The following is a 6,631-nucleotide window of genomic DNA, read 5'->3' as shown; positions in this document are numbered from 1 at the left end:
AACTTAAGTCTTTCTGATTCCAAGTATAGTTATCTATTCCACATAGCAACTTTGCTCATCGAAGTGTTGATGTATTGCAGGTCGGCATGAAAATTAAATGGAAATTTCGGGGGAGTTTGGTGGAAGTCATAGATAACATATGAAGCCATCAGATAACCTAGAAAAATGGTAGAAACTCAAAAATGTACATATATAAATATATACATATATGCATATACACACACATATAGTATTGAATAATATCAACATATTTTATCTTTTAGTACCAAAATATGCATACTTCTTCTCTGGTATGAAGGGAGGGACAAAAAATGGATATGCCCCTAACTCCTGTAGAAGAGACAACTGTAGAGCCTTCTCTTCACTATATCTTTAATTAAGGTAATTGGTCTCTTTCATTGAAAGAAATAAGCTTTTCTTCCAATTCTAGTTTTGAGCTTATTTTTAATATATTTTAATTTAGTTTGTTAAGTATTCCCAATTACATTTTTTAATTTAATATTTATTTTAAAAAATTTTGAGTTCCATTTTTTTCCTCCCTTCCTTCCCACTGCCTTCCTTGAAAAGGCAATCAATTTTATATCAATTGCATATGTAAAGTCCTGCAAAACATATTTCCCTATTAGTCATGTTGCAAAAAAAAAAAAAAAAAAAAAAAAACAAAGAAAAATAAAGTAAACAAAGTATGTTTCAATCTTTATTCAGATTTCAGCAGTTCTCTCTCTGGAGATGAACAACATTTTTGGTAATGGATTTTTGGAATTGTCTTGATCAGAATAGCTAAGTCATTCACAGTTGATCATCTTTATAATATTGCTGTGACTGCCTACAATATTCTTCTGGTTCTGCTCACTTTACCTACATCACTTCATGTAGGTCTTCCCAAGTTTTTCTGAAACTATCCTGCTTGTAATTTCTTATAGCACAATAGTATTCCAGCACAATTACGTAACACAAATCTTCCAATTAATGGGCATCCCCTCAATTTCCAATTTTTTTGCCACCACAAAAAGATCTGTTTATAAATATTTTTGCACAAATAGGTCCTTTTCCCTTTTCTTTGATCTCTTTAAGGATATAGACCTAGTAATGATATTATTGGGTCAAAGGACATGCACACTTTTATAACCCTTTGGGCATAGTTCCAAATTGTTCTCCAGAATAGTTGGACTAGAGAACAACTCCAGCAACAGCATATCATCATCCTTCTTTTTCTTCATCTCCTCCAACATTTGTCATTTTCCTTTTCTGTCTAGTTAGCCAATCTAATACGTATGACATGGTATGTCAGAGTTTTTTCAATTTTCATTTCTCTAATCAGTAGTGATTTGGAGCATTTTTTATGTGACTATCGAAAGCTTTGATTTCTTCTACTAAAACTTCATATCCTCTGACCATTTATCAACTGCAGAATGGCTCTTATTTTTATAAATTTGGTTCAGTTCCCTACATATTTGAGACATGAGAACTTTATCAGAGAAACTTGCTATAAATTTCCCCCCCAGCTTTGTTTTCCTTCTAATTTTGACTATATTAGTTTTGTTTGTACAATTTTTTTAAGTTTCACGCAATCAAAATTATTCATTTTACTTCCTGTGCTCCTCTCTATTTGTTGTTTAATCATAAACTCTCCTTTTATCCATAGATCTGACAAGCACATTTTTCTATGCTCCCTTAATTTGCTTATGGTATCAACCCTCATCAAAATCATTTATCCATTTTGACCTTAACTTGGTATATGGTATGAGATATTGGTTTATAGCTAGTTTCTGCCAAACTCCTTCCCAGTTTGTCCCACAATTTTTGTCAAATGATGAGTTCTTGTCCCAAAAGCTTGGCTCTTTGTGTTTATGAAACACTAGATTACTATAGTCATTTACTACTGTGTATTGTGTACATAGGTGTCTAGGTGGTGCAGTGCATAGAGTGCTGGGCCTAAAGTTAGCAATACCTGGTTCAAATTTGACTTCAGAGTCTTACTAGCTGTGTGACCCTGGGAAAATCACTTAACCCTGTTTGCTTCAGTTCCCTCATGTGTAAAAAGAGATGGAAAATGAAATAGCAAACCACTTCAGTATCCTTGCCAAGAAAACCCCAAACTGGCTCAAAAAAGAGTCAGAGATAACTAATTGACAAAAAAAGGTGTACCCAATCTGTACCACGGATCCATCCCTCTGTTATTGATTTGATGATTACCACTTTGTAATACAGTGTGAAATCTAGCACTCTGAGTCATCTTCCTTTACATTTTTTTTTACTCCCTTGATTCTTGACCTTTTGTTCTTCCAGATGAATTTTGTTGTTATTTTTTCTTACTTTGGAACTTTTATGAAAGGAAATAGCACCAAAGGTATCCCAACGTAGTGTGATCCCTTTAACTAAGAATAGACATAAATTAAGCCTGCAGGGAGTAGAAGAGGAGGGAGTGATTTCTTCAAACTGTGGGATCCACCCATGCCTCATGAGGGTATGGAGGTGACTCTGCATTTTCAAAAGCTGTGCCAGCTGTCAGAAGATGGGCTTGTCTTTCCAAGTTAGAAAGGTTTTGAGTGAGAGCCTAGAGAAGTACTTGGCCTCTGTTGTATTGATGACCAGCCTGAGGGTGATTATTTTGGTCCCAGCTTCTCACTTGCTAAGGGAGGGCTTTTAAAGACTAGTGATGTGAACTGTGTGGTCAGAGGAAATAAAAAATAGCCAATGAAAACAGGAACCTTCTGAAGTAGTCAAGTCTAGGAGGTGGGTAAAATCTGATCCCAGCATAAAATGTTTGTATTCTGGTTGCCTGCTCAGCAGAGAAGAAGGGGAAGGGAGAAGAGAAGAGGAACAGGAAGAGAGGTGGAGAGAACAGAAGAGGAAAAGGAAACTGAGGAAAAGGGATGGGAGAGGGAAAGAAAAAGAAAAGGGAAGGGAACTTTTTGGAAGGAAACTGTTAAGAGAATGAAAATTAATCACATTCCATGTCCTAACAGGAATTAGAAATACCAATCACACAGATGTTCATGGAAAAAAGAAGAAAATGCATAATCTCCCCATCCATCAATGGAGGAAGCAAACAGAGTGTGTGCCTCTAGGAAAGTGTCTCTGCCATTGCTCAAATAGCTAGTGAAAAGTGAGGACTGGTATGATGTGATCTACCTTTCACAAGTATGTTACTCTTATCCATAGGCAACTTCTCCCTTGTAAACCATTTCCATGTTTGAGACCAAGCAGCACATATCCTGAAAGGAGAGAAAAGCAGGTGCAGCCTTAGTTTGATGCTACAGACAAATTCCATGGGGGGGAGGGAGTTATGCCCTTATTACAGGTCCTTCTCTGGCAAACTGATCATAATTGGAATATAGCCTGTTTTCTAAATCACAGCTTGTTGAGTTTAATGGGAGAGTAATTTGAATGTTAAGTGTTCCTCCACTGGCTTGAGCCCCCAACCTGGATATACTAGAAAAACTATCTAAGCTCATTTACCCTGTTGTATCTGCATACTAGAAGGAACATGCATTTTTGAAATAATATATTTCATTAGGTTTAAACCAGTTAGCAAAGGAATAGCTAAAATAATCTTACATAATTCCTGAGGGACTACAATCTAATATCAGTAGCCTTCAGCAAATTGGAGCTGGGGAATAGACAGGTGTATTGTAAGGCTCAAAAGAGGTAATAGATGTAAATTACTTCACAAAATTTAAAGTGCTCTGCAAATGTCCATCCTCACCAACTTATAATCCTTAGGTCTCCAGCATGGTCATGACTTCATGCTCTGAGCCTTCTACTGCATACCTGCTGAGCTCAAGCAATGTTTGTAGAATAATAAAAGAATGTTTATTATAATAAATAATATTATAAATAAATAATAAAAGTGTTTAACTATCAGATGGGGGAGAGGAGGGAGAAGAGACTTTAAAATTTATCTACATTATTAACACTTTTTAAAATCTACAGAAACAATAAATCAAGCCCTGATTTGTAGCTCTGCCAGTTTCTGAGGTATAAACCCTCACACTGAAAAGTGGACATTTAAAGCTGGCTCCAGCATATTGTCTGGGAGAAGACCTAAAAATATGTCATAGTGAGGAAGATACCTCTTTGCTGGTTAGACAGAGTGGTAGAGATTCAATCATCCTGTGACTCTTAGCCTTTTTTGGCTATAGGAAACCTGTGCTGTGCCTGAATTACTGCTACATTGTGCATTATTTGCTCCTTTCACATGGAGATTAGCTCCTAGATTCCATATTCCAGTTTCTGGAACCGGAACATGGCAAATGTAGACTGCCATACAAGCATCCCTGTTCAAGAAGCCAAATCCTGTGACATCAGATCACTGTGGTTCAGTTCCCTATCCTCTCCAGGCGGCAGGTGGAAAAGATATTCTCAGGAACACAAGGGGATATCTGAACTCCTGGGTCCTACAGTTTCAGTCTCATCCCTTCTCCTCCATCACTTAACCCCAAGATTAAATCCCCTATGTCCAGCAAACTCCCCATGCCTCATAGGATTTCAAAACCAAGAAACTCCAGTCAAGCATCATGGGAAACACAGTTACATAGGAAATGCGATCCTGTATGCCCCTATTACACACTATTAAATCAAATTTACAAAGTATCTACATGTGTGAGGATTTGTACTAATGCTCTACAAATCAATTGAAACAGACATGGTCTTGGTTCCCTAGGCAATGCCAGGCTTGTCTATTTTTGTGGTGAGCAGTAACCCACCAATCATTTCTGTTCCAAAGGGTAATAAGGTTAAGCAAGTAACATGAGAGTTCTTCCATTCTCAAGGAAGATTTTCTGACATCTTCACTCATAAACAAGATGAAACAAAGTTTACAGTCATGAAAACTCCAGATAATAAAGTCTCCAGAGAGACAAGATAGGATGGCAGAGTTGAGGGTGCAGTGTGGGGGTAGTACTAGATTTGGCCTCAGAGATTCTGGTTGAAAATCATAGCTTTTCTACTTCTTACTGGTGGGACTCTCATGGTATTTCCTTCCTGTAAAATGAGATTAAACTAGATATAAGGTATCTGTAAGGTATTTTTTCCCTCCCCAAATCTATCAAAGATATAACCAAATGAAACAATTCCTGGGGCTGTTTGGGTTGTAGGAAATGGTACGGTGAACAAGGAATAGCCCTAGGTGGGGAGGCAAGTGTGATGGCCCAGAGGACAATACAACCATGGTGATAATAGTGCCAAGAGATGGTGATCTGAGCCCAGGAAGTTCTGAGGGGGGGCGGGGCAGTCATGCTCCATGTTTCCAGAGAACTACAAATGATGCTCAGAAATGGTGTCACCAAGGGAAGGGAGAGTGGAAGCTTGCCTTCCCAGGGAGGAAAGCATATCCCTTCACAAAACCCCATTCACCCTATGCTAGGTGTAGCTCTGAAATTTATGAGGATATGATGATCCCATATGAAGATGATGACAATTTATAAATCCGTCTCATCCCCCCCTCCTCCCACAATGCATTTCTGACAATAGCCAGATAGCCAATAAGTACACCTTCAGGAAATTAACGCTTATTTGCCCCTATCTAGAAGGTAGAATCAGAGTTATCAAATATATTTAGGATTTTCTCTTGTATCACTTATTTATCTGATAGATGAAAACTAGGAGTCAGGGTCAGTAATAATATACACAGCATGGGTTCATCTCAGATTCTGGCACATTAATTGAATGTAAGTTACAATGGGTTGATATGATTAAACCCTTAGGAAAATCCTCTAGACAGCTACATGGCTCACTTTTGCATAATCACAGACATAATAGTGGAAGCCTTCTGAGTGTATGCTTGTGTTTGTGTATATAAATGTGCAGGTGCACAGTGGCTGACTATAAAATGATGTTGCTGTTGTTATTTTTAACAAATATTCTATCTTGTCTACCTGAAGGAGTGCTAGTCCCTTTGCAGAATTCATCTTGGGATCCTAGAATCATGGACACAGAACAAGAAGGAACCTGAGAGGCCACAGAGTTCATACATCCCCCCATTTTACAGATCAGGAAGCTAAGGAATAGGGATGTTAAATGATTTTGTCTAGGATTACTCTGCTAGTAAGTGTCTGAGGCAGGATTTGAACCCGATTCTTCCTGATGTCATTGTCCCTTCAGCTATGCCATGTTGCCTCTCAAAGATCAGATGCATCTTCCATTTTTGCTGCCATTACTTAGTGGACTTTTAAAAAAATTAAACATTTGCACCTTGTGTCCATCACCCCTCTGGTCATGAGCATGGTAACATGCTCCATCATAGGTCCTCTGGCAACATGGTGGGTCAATGGTTTGATCAGAGTTCTTAAGTCTTTCAAAGTTATTTTTCTTTGCAAAATTGCTGGTCTTGTATTCCTGGTTCTTTTCACTGTACTATACATCCTTTCAGACTACCCAGGATTTTCTGAAATTATCTCTTTCATTACTTCTTACGATGTAATAATATTCCATTACATTCATAAATAATTTGTTCAGCCATTCCCCAATTGTTGACGAAGCAATCTAAGACACCCCCTTAGATGTTAGTTCTTCTTTCTAGCCCTTTTTAATCTTTCCTTCACATTCAGGAGTCTGTTGTGCCTCTTCTTTTCCTGATAATATCTTCTTTCTTAAACCCATTCCTTTTTTTAATTTTAGCTCTGCTTAT

Source organism: Petaurus breviceps, unplaced genomic scaffold, assembly GCF_028583685.1.
Source record: "Petaurus breviceps papuanus isolate PSGF00001 unplaced genomic scaffold, PetGlider_PUasm1.0 175, whole genome shotgun sequence".
Classification (NCBI taxonomy): domain Eukaryota; kingdom Metazoa; phylum Chordata; class Mammalia; order Diprotodontia; family Petauridae; genus Petaurus; species Petaurus breviceps.
The sequence above is the reverse complement of the archived record's forward strand: the minus strand, read 5'-3'. Positions refer to the sequence as shown.